The sequence below is a fragment of the Vitis vinifera genome, chromosome 14 (genome assembly GCF_030704535.1).
Source record: "Vitis vinifera cultivar Pinot Noir 40024 chromosome 14, ASM3070453v1".
NCBI classification, from domain to species: domain Eukaryota; kingdom Viridiplantae; phylum Streptophyta; class Magnoliopsida; order Vitales; family Vitaceae; genus Vitis; species Vitis vinifera.
In genome coordinates, this window is record NC_081818.1 from 16,325,601 (window position 1) to 16,339,316 (window position 13,716).

Sequence of the window (13,716 nt, forward strand, 5' to 3'; positions counted from 1 at the left end):
TTTCAACCCATCTTATGCCAATGAGAGATGTTGGAAATGGGTTTAGGTGTCTAAGTGGGCTGACCCAACTCGATTCCAATAAATAAAAGAAATAAGGGAGCAATTTTTGGGAGTTCCTAAAAACTACCACTATATATATATATATATAAAATATATCACACTCTCTCAGAGAAACTGGAAAGAGAACATGATTATTCTTTTTGTAAACAATTCCTCTCTTGAAGTTTATTGTTTTTGTCGTGAAAATAAAAGTTAAGGCTCTTATGCTATGAAAAATAGAGTGATTATCACATTTGTAGTTTTATTCACAAATTGGGGTAGAAAATTTGTCAATAAAACAACCAATTGAGATTCATTTTATAACATTTCAAATTTTGTCAAGTGTCATATTTTGAGTTGGATGTCACATGTTTAATATATATGACTTTAACATTGGGAAACTTGTATTTTGGGAGGGCCATTTGGAATAATATGGATTTCAAAACCCTAGAATAGGAAATATGATATTCAACTAATAATATAAAAAATAATATGGTTCTTGTGCACTTTGTGTTGAGTGGACTTTTGATACCCACTTTGCCCTTACCCAATCTCCATGTTAGCATCCACATTGAGATAGTAGGCAAAAGGGTTAAAAAAAAATAATTACATAAATTTTCCAAACATCTCTCTCTTCACTTCCTCACCACCCGCACTAAAGCCAAAAAACCCCAAATTTGAAACCATAAACCCTCCCTAATCTTCCTCTAAATCCAAATAACCTAAATGTCGTGAAATCCTACCTGTTCTTTTCTCATATATCCCCAAAATCCCTATAATCTCGAGAAACGAACTCTAATCCTTATTCTCACAAGTTGATGTCATAGATTTGAAAGTGTGGGCATCAATCGATGTCGTAGATTTGAGAGCGTGGGGAAACCCTAACCTCTTTGTCTAACGATCCAGCTCCAAATCTCTATCTTCATCATCATCATCAGGTGATATATTTTTATGTTGGTATATTTATGGTACTTTATTTGAGTTAATTTTTTATTTTCACATCAAGAAAGGAGGGTGTGTCGAAGCATGACTATGAAATTTACATATTCTCTCTTTCTTTCTATACAAAACTTCATCTTTCTTTGTAAATTCCTCTCAATTAAGGGCTTCTTTTGGAGATTTGATTCAACTGTTGATCTTTTGTACTGTTTCTCGAAAACCCCTTTTTCTTGTTTTTTTTTTTTTTTGTTGGAAAATGTTCTCAGATTTTGAAGGTAAGAAATTTGTTTATTTTTAATATTGAAACAAAAACCCAATTGCAGTAATGAATTGAAGATGTTTTATTATTATTATTATTATTTGTTATTTGTTTGGTTAATTTAAAAGTTTGTGGGTTGGTTGATTATCTCTCAGAAATCATTAATCTCAAAATTTGTTTTAGTTTTTTTTTTTTTTTTTGTATTAATCAATTGAAGATTTTTTTTTTTATTAGTTTTTTGTTTGGTTAATACAGAGGTTTGTGGTTTGGTTGATTATCTCTTAGAAATCGTTGATCTTAATTTATTTATTTTTACTTTTTGCAAATTCTAGGAATACCTATGATTGATGTGATTTTGTTTTTTTCTTTTTCTTTTTTAATGCTCGGTGGTACTAGGTTTAAGTTTTTTATGGATGTTTGGGTGGGCATTATTGAAATTAGTGGGTTTATTTTGAGAAATTTAGTTTTCCGACTGAAAAATTTATGCTTCTAAAACAACAAGCATTCAGTTGAGGAATTGTTATAAGGTTAAAACCATACTAGATTTTAATTTTGTTGTTTCTACATTTTTTAAAGAATGATTTTAGGCAGTTAGGGTGTGTTCTTTTGTTGCTTTAGGGTTTTTAGGTTGAAAATTGATATGGATTTATGTTTATTAGATTGAGTTAGAATTTTTCCCATGAATTTATCTGAGAAGCCATGATATGTAATTGTGTTTTGAGATGTTTTATACTAATTAGTTTTATTTGTGTCTGTTTTTGTGCATTTATCTGAGAATTTATTTTTTGGTTTTATATTTTGAAAAATGGTTTTTGGTTCATGACTCTTAGAATTGGAAAGGTTTAAGCCAAGTAGGATGAGTTAGCTCTGTTACTTTGGATTTATTTAATATTTACTTTTTTGGGTTCTATTTTTGGGATCGGATTACATTTGTGAGTCTTTAAATTTGAGATGACTCTTATTTTATTTTATTTTTTGTCAAATGGTACTATGGTTTTCAAACTACATAACAAATGTAAACATAGGCATTATTGAGGCTTGGAGACCATTGATGCAGTTCTTTTAATTATATTCCTTTTTACCAGAATTCAGGATTGACTTTTGCTCAAAAATATTGATTCTTCATTTTGGTCTCCTTCATAGTTAATGTAAGCATCACTATTTCTACATCTTTGTTATCTTTGTAAATAATTTTTTGGCTTGAATTTTATAACATACTCATACAATTCAAAGTTGCAAAAGTCTTGACCCACAAATTACCATCTCATGTGGATTTGGGAGATAAGAAATTTACAAGTTGAAATACATTGAGCTTTGATAATTCTTACATAATGAAGACCTTTTTATTTGTAAAATATATTCTGAGGGTATTTCAATATTTATGTTTACATTTCATTTTCTTTTAAATTTTTAAGCAAATTCATGGGTCATAGAGGCTACCATGGGCTTCAGAATTGGACTTTAATATCTAAGAAGCATTCCCTTATTATAATACGAAATGCTTTTGGAAGCTGGTTATAGAATTCCTGGGGAAATGCTATTAAATTGAACCTTTTTTTCCCTTCAATGCCGTAACTTTTAGGAAGATTTTAACTCAAGTCGTACAGTTTCATATGAAAAAAATTGTCAAATCTTCTTTTATGTGAAATTATGGATTTTAATTAGTGTTTTTCACAACCCTAATATTAGGAATATTATTGTTTGTGTTGGAATACTCAATTTTCTCTTCAAATCCTTGAACCCAATGTACCATCTCAAACATTTCTTTTTGTTTTACAAATGAATGTTGGAAATATGATAGGCTGATGAAGGCCAAAGATTTGAAGAGAAATGGTTATAACCCAATAACCAATTTAGGGTAGATTTGGAGATCAATCACTAAATGGTTAAGATGATTTCTTTTCCTAGTTTCATTTGATTTTGAGTAGATTTAGTGGCTATACTTATAGTAATAAATACACAATACACTGTTTTTCATGGTGATCATGTTAGACTAAGATTTGTTTATCAATCTCTACATGTGGCTTATGCCAGAAGTGAAAGCCATTACTCAAGGCATAATCCATTTTAGGACTTTATTGAATGATGGATGGACCTTAACTTAAGCATTTTTCATGTCTCGAAGTTAAAATATTCTTTTATATGTTTTTTTTATAAGTTTGTACGAAAATTGAGTATTAATTATTGAGTATAAATTTTATGTTGTAGATGGCCTTGCAAGAAAGTTTAGCTAAATTCAAGAAGCAACAAGAGAAGTGTCAATTAACTCTCACTAGCATTGCAACCGAACCAAGATCCCTTGAGCCTAGAGTACCTTGAGATGCATGTTGGAGCAGTTGAGCCTAGTGATCGTGCTTTGGTAGCGATGATGTAATTGCTATTGGTGGTAGTCTTTGTGTAGCTATGAATTTACTTGTTAATCATTTTGTAAAAGTTTGAACGTTAGTCATGTATTCAAATACTTTGATCCACTAATTCTTTTAGAAATGTTGGTGTTTTTCTCTATTATTTTAAGGTGTATATTAGTTATTGCTATTAGTGGAAAGAATAGACACACTTGATTCCTACATTTTCATCATGGTTGAAAAAATTATATGATATTACATTATTTATTATAAATTTTACTCTCAAATATCAAAGATGTGTAATTTAATTCAGTTGGTTATTTTATTTTATAAGATCAAGGTTTTGATTTCTTTATGATAGTGTTACTGCTTGACCAGATCAAATTTATCAAAGATCTTTATCCAATTAAGATTTATGTGGAGAATTAAGATAATATTTTAGAATTAGATGCTACTACTTTTGGTTTGGACTAGCGATTTTGTAGCCAACTCTTGATGGATTTCTAAGAACTATTGTAACTTGGGACTATTGTTCTTGGTAATATCTTTGACCTCATTTGCCTTCAAAAAACTAGAATAACAATGTTTAGAGAGGTTATAAACTCAAACACTTTAAAATTATTTAATCTTTATATATATATATTATGAAATTAAAATGAGTTCAAATAAGTATAAAATTGATTTATTGACTTTAATCCTATTGTATTTATTTCCAATTGTTCTTTTCTTATACTTCTCACCTCTAAATTCTTCTCTTCCCATCAGTTTAAGGCAACCCTAAAGCAAAACTGCAGATAGCGTATCCAAACATCTCCTAAATAACAATGTCATGTTGTTTTTCATCTACAAGTACCGCCAGAATTGGACAAAAAACTTTCACACATAATATCAATTTCTCTCATTTCATCTTAGCATAAAAATTAAGTTAAATGACAATTGTGGGCCATGACAGGAGGGAGATATTAAGTCTCTTTCTCTTATGATTCAAAACAAGAAGGAAGATTTTGAGCATAACAACAATTTAAAAAAAAAAAATCACTTAGGCCATTGCTAGGCCATTGTCATGAAACTAAGAATCTTCAGTTATGTGATGAAAATAAGAAGCTTCAGTTCCTTTCCCTTTTTCAACCTCATCAGGTATTAGGCCATTATTGTAGGTGCATCCCATTGAAGCTGCAAGGAGAAATAATTTGTGAAAAAACATTATAAACAATAATAAATAATTAGAAATTCATATGTCAAGACTCTATCAAAGGCTTACTCAAAGTTAACGATTTTGATGAGTTAGATGGATGATTGAGATTTGGGTCCCATTTAAATGCGTCAGTTTATGTGACTAGGTACTAACACATTTTCCCCCCATTTTCATGTTCCAAAACTATAAAATTCAATGGCTTATATTTAAATATTAGGACTATACAAAATCGACAAATGTAAGAAACATCATATCGAATGGATCTTGTGTGTCTATGTGTTGGAACTTTTACATCATACTAAAATACATAATAGCTTTGTTTACAATAAACTAAAAAAGTTATTTTTTCATATTTAAATTTACCAACACAATTTTATTTGTACAAATAATTGAGTTCAATTCTTTAAAGAACTAGTCTCCAAAAATCGATTGTTGAAAGATTCTATTTGCATGCTTCTATTCAGTATTAAATATGTCGATTATTTTTAAAAAGTAGCAAGCCTACATCATCAAAGCAGGGAAAATATGAGTTTTCAATTGTATTTGCAAGGCTGTGACAAAGTGAAATATCAACATTAAAGAAAATTAGAAGTGAAAGGCCATTGGATTTAAGCGAAAAAATGCGAGGATAGGAGTTTTAACTCCATATGAGGCCCCACAAGATTTTTGTAATATTTTATCTTCATATTTTAAACTATAATGATAGTAAGGGGGAAAGAGAGTAAATAATAGGTAGGATTATAGGTAGTAGTACCTAAGGGCTCTTAAGGTAGTACCTAAGGAATAGTCTCAAAAACCAAAGGTGAACCACTTGACCACACTAGAGAATCACATAATGACATGGTATAAGGGTCACAAAGGAAGGCCCGAGGCTTGGGAAAGGTAGAGCCCAACTTTAGCTAAGGTAGTACCTAAGGTCCCTTAAGGTAGTACCTAAGGGCTCTTAAGGTAGTACTTAAGGTACAATCTCAAAAACCAAAAGTGAACCACTTGACCACACTAGAGAATCACATAATGACATGGTCTAAGGGTCACAAAGGAAGGCCCGAGGCTTGGGAAAGGTAGACCCCAACTTTAGCTAAGGTAGTACCTAAGGACTCTTAAGGTAGTACCTAAGGTATAGTCCCACAAAACCAAAGGTCAACCACTTGACCACACAAGAGAACCACATAATGGCATGGTCTAAGGGTCAAAAAGGAAGGCCTCAGGCTTGGGAAAGGTAGACCCAAACTTTAGCTAAGGTAGTACCTAAGATCCCTTAAGGTAGTACCTAAGGTACATTAAGGTAGTACCTAAGGGCTCTTAAGGTAGTACCTAAGGTACAATCCTAAAAAACCAAAGGTGAACTACTTGACCATACAAGAGAAACACATAATGACATGGTCTTAGGGTCATAAATGAAGGTCTGAGGCTTGGGAATGATAGACCCCAACTTTAACTAAGGTAGTACCTAAGGTCCCTTAAGGTAGTACCTAAGGTACATTAAGGTAGTACCTAAGGGCTATTAAGGTAGTACCTAAGGTATAGGCCTCAAAAAACCAAAGGTGAACCCCTTGCCCACACAAGAGAATCACATAATGGCATGATTTAAGGGTCACAAAGGAAGGCTCGAGGATTGGGAAAGGTAGACCCCAACTTTAACTAAGGTAGTACCTAAGGTCCCTTAAGGTAGTACCTAAGGTACATTAAGGTAGTACCTAAGGTACATTAAGGTAGTACCTAAGGGCTATTAAGGTAGTACCTAAGGTACAATCCCAAAAAACCAAAGGTGAACCCCTTCCCCACATAAGAGAATCACATAATGGCATGGTCTAAGGATCACAAAAGAAGGTCTGAGGCTTGGGAAAGGTAGAACCCAACTTTAACTAAGGTAATACCTAAGGTCCCTTAAGGTAGTACCTCAGGTATATTAAGGTGGTATCTAAAGGCTATTAAGGTAGTGCCTAAGGTACAATCCCAAAAAACCAAAAGTGAACCACTTGACCACACAAGAGAATCACATAATGGCGTGGTCTAAGGGTCACAAAGGAAGGTCCTAGGCTTGGGAAAGGTAGAACCCAACTTTAACTAAGGTAGTATCTAAGGTCCCTTAAGGTAGTACCTAAGGTATATTAAGGTGGTACCTAAGGGCTATTAAGGTAGTACCTAAGGGCTATTAAGGTAGTACCTAAGGTCCCTTAAGGTAGTACCTAAGGTCCCTTAAGGTAGTACCTAAGGTCCCTTAAGGTAGTACCTAAGGTATATTAAGGTGGTACCTAAGGGCTATTAAGGTAGTACCTAAGGTACATGCCTCAAAAAACCAAAGGTGAACCCTTTCCCCAAGAAATAAGGTAGTTATCAACATGTAGAGAAGAATAAGGAAAATTTAATTTACTTCAAGAAGAATTTAAGATCCAACTCTCCAACATTCTTCTTCATTGAATTCTAAGGCTTCACCACTAGAGCTTCTTGCTCCTCTGTGAAACCTATTATATTGCAGAGGAGTTTGTCCATAGAAAAAATATAGGCATTTTGAAAACAAAAAAGAAAAAAATAATAAAACAATCTAAAAAAAATCTCACTTTTCTAATAATTATCAATATTTGAAGGTTTGCATCTTTGAAAATGTAAAAAAATTGTTTCATGTTTTATTACCTCTACTTAATTCTTGCCAAAATCTACACCATAACTGAGCATTGATGAGTTAATAAAATTAGAGTCATCTTCTTGTCAATTTATTTGATTGGCTTCCAAACATTGAAACAGAGTAAAAATGTCAATGGTTTTGCAAAAGAATAAAAATAAAAATAATTAACTTTGGGAACCATTTCAATCATGAATATAATGTTAAAAAAAAAACAAAAATAAATAAAACCTCTATGAAAATACTTGAGAAGTCATTGAAAATTTTGAAGTTCACTTCCATTGAAAATTAAAATTAGTTTTCATTCAAAAATATTTTATACAATTGGATTGAAATCTCTTTGTTTACCAATGAGCTTTGGCTCATTGATTTTCAGGATGTTTGAAACTGACATGTTAGCTATTTAAATTTCAGAAAAATATATCAAGACCTTCTTCGTTCCAAAAATTCTAAGTAGCCATGTGCAATTCATGAAAAAATTAACCACTATCAATTGGAAAACAACAAAATTCTAACAATCAATTAAGAATAAAACTCAACTGCCTGAAAATTATATGAATAAATTGGATGGATCCAAAATGTCATTCTCATGCAAAAATCATACAAGTATAACAATAAGCAGTTAGAAAATCTCTCGAAGGAATATAATTGACAACCTGCTATGTTGTCCATTGAAATTGTCGATACTAAACCCTAAAATAGTAGAAGACCACCAACCAACCCTAAACCCCCCAAAACAACTGTTAAACTCAATGTAGATCATACTATCTTTTCCAAACTACACAATATTACAAAACTTGATCAAACAAAATCCTTTAATAGAAAAATATCTCAACCTTAGTAATGAAAAAAAAAACACAAAATAGGAAAAACAAAATCCTTTAATTTAAGAAAAATTTGACTATTATTTTCTAAAGAAATAGAGAACCCAAGAGAAAGAGAAAGAGCGCTTACCTTAGGTTTTGGGTTTTCAGAGGGTGAGGTAGGAGTCGTCGCCAACACTAGATTTTCATTTTTCCAAATGAGAGCAATAGGTTAGGGATTTTTGGGTTTTCGGAATCAGAGGAAAATGAGGCAAAGAGGTTTTGTAATGAGAGGAAAAGGTTAGGGTTTTTCGGTTTTCCTAGATGAGAGGAAGATAAAAAAAGGTTAGGGTGTTTTGGTTTTCCAAAATGAGAGGAAAGCAAGAAAGATTAGGGTTTAGTTTCAAGGTTCAGTGTCCATGGGAGATGAAGCAAATAGACAGTTTTTGTTTTGTTTGCTTTTCTGTTCCTGGTAGGGTGTCTGGTAGGAGATAGTTTTTTTATTTTTTTTTTCTTGCCTTTTCAAATGTGGAAACTGACCTAGAGGATAGGGAAGTGCATATTGGGTATAAAAAGCCCATTCAGCACAAAGTGCATAAAGATCTAATAATTTTTCACATTAACATATGTTTCTTAAAATTGGAAAAATTGGAGTTTAAAATCTCTATTATTTTGGGATCAACCGCTCAAAACATAAGTTTCCCTTTAACATTTATCAAACCCAAAGTAGTTGGGTTGAGGAATTACATCATAAATTTAGTGGTAATTAATCTAATTTATCAAAATTTTGATGTAGAAAGAGAATTGATCATTTGAGCAACCTCTGCTTGAAACAGTAGCCATGGGCCGAAACAAACATATATAGAAAACATTAATTCTAAATCCAGGAAATCCTTGTGTGACATTATTTTCTCTGCACCAATATTACCAAGGAAGAAGATGGTTTTAAAGAGGTGAGACTTAATTAATGATGGGGGATGGATCGAAGAAAGTGGAAATATAATTAAATTTTTGCCTTGGGGCAACTACTTTACCACTGTTTCAGTACTCACGAGTGTAATAGCAAATTTCATGCTCAGGTTTTTTAACATGCATGCAGCAGTGCCACGTGCCCCTCAAAACAAAGTAAGAATTTATCTATTCACTGACGGATAAAGTTTATCTTTGACATTTACTATAATGATCAATCGAAGTTTGGAAAAATTATAAAAGATTAATTCAAGAGAGAAGTTAGGGTGAAACCAAACTGCCTTACTGCTCTTGTGCAATTAGCCCTTGCAGTAGGGCTGGTAATTCGTGTCGATAAGTAATGTTTTGTGTAGTGTTTAACTCCAAGCATTTCACTATATAAGTTATTTCAAATGTGGCATAATAATAATGTAAAAAATATAAACTCAAATACTATTTAATTATTAAATAGATAACATATAGTATAACTCATTTAACTTATTTAATAATTCGGTTGAATTAAGTCTTGTATAAGTTTATATGATTAATGTTTTAATTAAATATATTTCACTTAATTAATCTATTTATTTAAAAATAAATTTAAAATGAATCAAATATAAATTAAATAGTTTAAAGTTATAATTAGATAAATGAACAAAATTATTAAATAAATCAATTCAAGTCAGATTCATGTTGTGCATGCACAAATTTAATCCTAACTCAATTATACTCAATCCAAAAATGTGTTGGGTTCAAGTCGTATTCGAGTATTATCAAAATCACCATTCCACTAGTGATAGCTAACAAAGTTTTTAAGATTTATTATTGAACCCGAATTTCTTTGACGCAAGCGTATCACCACTCCACTAATGGAGGTTGTAAGATTTATTATTGAACTAGAAATTCTTAGCTTGTAAGATTTATTATTGAACCCAAAATTCTTAGAGGTAAGTGTATCACCATTCTACCAGTGATGGAGCTCGTAAGTGTATCACCATTCTACTAGTGATGGAGCTTGTAAGATTTATTATTGAAATCACCATTCCACTAACGGTGGAGCTTGTAAGATTTATTATTGAACCTGAGATTCTTTTGAGGCAGGAGTATCACCATTCCACTAGTGACGGAGCTTGTAAGATTTATTATTGAACTAAATATTCTTTGAGGCAATATATACATAGATTCTTTGAGGCAGGTGTATCACCATTCCACTAATGATGTAGATTGTAAGATTAATTAATTATTGAACCAGAAAATCTTCAAGGCAAGTGTATATATATTATTAAAATCACCATTCCTCTAGTAATAATTGATAGAGCTTGTAAGGTTTATTACTGAACCCAAGATTCTTTGAGGCAGGTGTATCACCATTCCACTAGTGATGGAGATTGGAAGATTTATTATTGAACCAGAAATTCTTTTTTGAGGTTACAATCTTTAGAACTGAGCTTCTTCTTTGGCAGGGTGGTATTCGTATTCTCCAAGCAGAAGAAGGAACTTTCTCTATTCTCCCGCAACCCCCCGTGTCATGATCCTCACCAATATATATATTTTTATCATATCCTGGAATATATTCTAAATTTGTTGCCATACTTGTGCATGCATGAGACTGTTATTTTCCCAAGGAAAACTCAGAACCGAGTTTAGAATATATACCTACATCTGCCAAACAAGATGATCCCTGTTTTACTCTGAATTAGTAAGGAAAAGCCTATGAAATATTACTCATGGTGGATAGATGAATTTGTCCCTACTTTAAAACTCTTCATTGGATTAACACAATAGGGCTATGTTTAATTCCCAAAATATTTGAGGGAAAAAAATAAAATATAAATTTAAAGTAAATAAATTATTTTTATAAGTTATTTCAAATTTATTTAAATATATTAACATTCTATTCTTTTCCTTGACACTTTTTTTTTAACCCAAACATAATGTAAGAGGTGAAATGAGCAATCACAAATCCAATAAAAGCAAAGAAGGGGCCGGAGAGTGAAAATGGCCCTCCTAAGAATGAATCGATGACATTACTAGTGCCTCCTTGAGTATGGAGACCTTCCTCATGATTAAAGCATAATGCAATAAGATTATCTATTGAAAGTAAGAGTCTATTCCATAGTAATTTAAAAATAGTTTTCTATTTTAACATACTGGTATGATAAAAAACAATTTTTTATTTTTAAAGTCAAAACTTGTTTTTAAAAAATTCATAACATTGTTTTACCATTGTTCTCTATTTCCAATTTTTTAAAAATAAAGTAAAATAGAAAATAAATTTTAGATAACGAGTAAAAGTTGTTTTCATCGGGTTTTAAAAACAAAAGAAAAATATAAAGAAATTTAAAATAAAATTATAAAAAATAAATAAAATTGAATATGATATTATTCATCTCATCTCTCTAAAATCCAGTACCGAAAATTTTCAAATATAATTTTCCTTTAAATCACAAATGTTTTTTATTTTTTGAATTTCTGTTAACTTCTTTTAATATATATTAATATATATCATATTTTTATAAATTTTTTTATTAGATAAATAATCTCCAAATCAAGTAAGAGTTAATGCATTGAATTCACTAACAAGTTGATTAACACTCAAAACGGATGTTTTTCCATACACAAAAAATGGGATTTTTGAATAACTTTTGAGTGCAAATCATTATCTTTTAACTTATATGCTATGCTAAATCTTGAATTCAGGACTAATGTTTACATCTAGTAAAGAATTTAGCCAAAAGAGGATAATATGTGCATAAATGTAGTACATGACAACGTGGAGATTTAAGGATGTTGGAAGCAAAGTGGAGACACCTCAATGTATTGGAAAGATGAAGAAAACAAGGAAAGAAATAGGAATTTTGATACAAGCTAGGGAATTTTGATACAACAATATGATTCTAGGAGTTCACTTCGATACATGTCAATATCACTTCATCAATAAACGGGAGCAAACCAATCAGTATATAGTGAGTTCAGAATGTTAGAAATGTATTTTGACAATGGGTGATACTCCATTTTGATACCAGAAGCCAATTTTGAAACTACAATGAAGGTATCGAAATCACCAACTTCAGAAATCTAGTAAGTTCAGGAGTTTATTGAAATAAATGTTGATACATTAAGACACACTTTTGATACAAGGTGCAAAATTTTGATATATCACGATACAAAAAAAATACACTGTGATACATGTTAAAATCAATCCACTATCATATTGGAAGCATGCCAAAAATCAAAAAGGTTTGGGCATTTATTGAAATTCATTCCATCACCACTATGGAGGTATCAAATTTTTTTATACAACTGTGATTTCCATAATTTCACTTTGGGACTTTCTTTAATTGGCTCTTTTGCATGTGTTTGGATATTTTAAAACTTTTATTTATGTTTTTAGGATTAGTTTTCCATAAAGACCATAGATTTTTTTAGGAAAGAGAGAGAGAGAGAGAGAGTTTTCGGTTTAGATACAATTATTGTAATCATTTAATTTTTAATAAATCTCTTGATTTAATTTAATTCAATGCATGGTGTTAATATGAGTATGAATGGCTAAAACCTCTCTCTAAAGATATAACAACAAAGGTGGATGATTCAAAAGAGAGCGGTGATAAGAAAAGGTGGTATCTTTTCATGGTAGTAAGTTTCTAATCTTTAAATTTCGTCAACAAGTTAAATTTTATATTAGTTCGTCCCTATTAGAGATACATAGGATGTATGCTAGGGGTCCTTTGATGCATAAGATTATCATCATCGGTTGACTTATTATGATTACCAAATGAATGTTAGATTTTAAATGTCTTAAAGGCTAAAACATTTTATTAAATTATCTATTGAATGACCATTAAAAAATGAATTTCAAGTTTTAAAAGATGGTTTTAAACTTGGATGACCTATATCAATGATTCAATCTTGGAAGACAAAAAAAATCTTTAATCAGTATTCGATGTCTCTCATCCTTCGTCAAAAATTGGATTTATGAAAATCTCTGGATTTAATTATCATAGTTTTTTCTCTTTTTTTTGTTAATCAAATCACAATTTCGATCTTTTCACAAAAATCATTAATTGATTTGGTTTGGGCAAAACTAGTTAAATTTTATGATTCCCTAATAATGATAATACAAAATACTACAAGGTCATGGTAACTCCATCTCTAGTTTTTCTTAACCAGAGTTATTACGTATTTAAATTTTAGTATTTTATTTATAATAGAGATATTTGGTTACAAGTCTAGTATTTTTTAAAAATAATTTCAAACTCAAACAATAATATAATTTATACAAAAAAAATTATGGGCAAAAATTGGTTGGTTTGAAACAACTATTGTTTCTCTTATACTTATAACAGTATTTTTCTCTTTTTTTTTTCATTAGGCAAATAAACACCAAATTAAATATAACTTAATATTCATTAACAAGTTTTGAAACTCAAATAATGACTCTACTAATACCCATTAATATCCATATTTTTCTTGTAAAAAATATAATTTATGATTTTATTATAATATTACTATTCATATTTTACTAAAAGCTATTTATTTTAAAATTTATTTATAATTATAAAATT

General features: G+C 30.6%; 1 long non-coding RNA gene across 1 annotated transcript; it reads left to right on the top strand.

The window, feature by feature from the left end:
* The first annotated feature begins 643 nt into the window (after positions 1–643).
* Positions 644–3,815, top strand: LOC132255045 (uncharacterized). Its single transcript, XR_009467642.1, has 2 exons — positions 644–977; positions 3,446–3,815. It is a non-coding gene; the product is annotated as an uncharacterized LOC132255045 (long non-coding RNA).
* The last annotated feature ends 9,901 nt before the right edge of the window (positions 3,816–13,716 follow it).